This window comes from Elephantulus edwardii, unplaced genomic scaffold, assembly GCF_000299155.1.
Source record: "Elephantulus edwardii isolate Elephantulus edwardi_28Jun2011 unplaced genomic scaffold, EleEdw1.0 scaffold00348, whole genome shotgun sequence".
Taxonomy (NCBI): Eukaryota; Metazoa; Chordata; class Mammalia; order Macroscelidea; family Macroscelididae; genus Elephantulus; species Elephantulus edwardii.
In genome coordinates, this window is record NW_006400098.1 from 602,009 (window position 1) to 602,578 (window position 570).

At 44.0% G+C, this 570-nt stretch overlaps 1 pseudogene; it reads left to right on the forward strand.

The window, feature by feature from the left end:
- The window catches only part of LOC102874430, a 6,342-nt pseudogene that overhangs the window by 2,083 nt on the left and 3,689 nt on the right, over positions 1 to 570 (forward strand).

The following is a 570-nucleotide window of genomic DNA, read 5'->3' on the forward strand; positions in this document are numbered from 1 at the left end:
GGCTGCTGTTACCAAGAGTGTTGACTGTGGAGCCAAGTAAATTAAAACTGTTAACTATCTCAATCTTTTCACCATCCATACTGATGCTGCCAATTTTAATGATACAAAGGAAATAAAGTATGAAAGTCGTTTTGTTCAGTCACTCAGCCAGCAGTTCCAGGGCTACCGCAGTCTCCTTGGGGCCAGTCAGTGGCGTCTGTGCGCACTGAGAACTTTTACAGGGATACACCAAGGGCAGAAGCCTGCAGCTCGGTCAGATCTGAAATTCCAGAAGAATTGGCCTTTGTGAGAAGCAGGAAAGAATTTAAAATTCTTTTCCTTTTTATTTCACATTGGAAACACATTGAGAAACCAGGAACAGCTTTAGTCATGAAAAGTTTGACTACCATTTCCTTGAAGGTTTTACCACCAAGGATATTCTGAACCAAAAAACTAATGAAGTTTCCTCTTCAAAAAAAAGTCATCTTAGGGGAGCTCTGGTGGCCTAGTGGCAAGGAGCTGCAACTACAATCCCAGAGGCGCACGGTTCGAATCCACCAGATGCTCTGCCAGGGACGGAGGGACAATCTC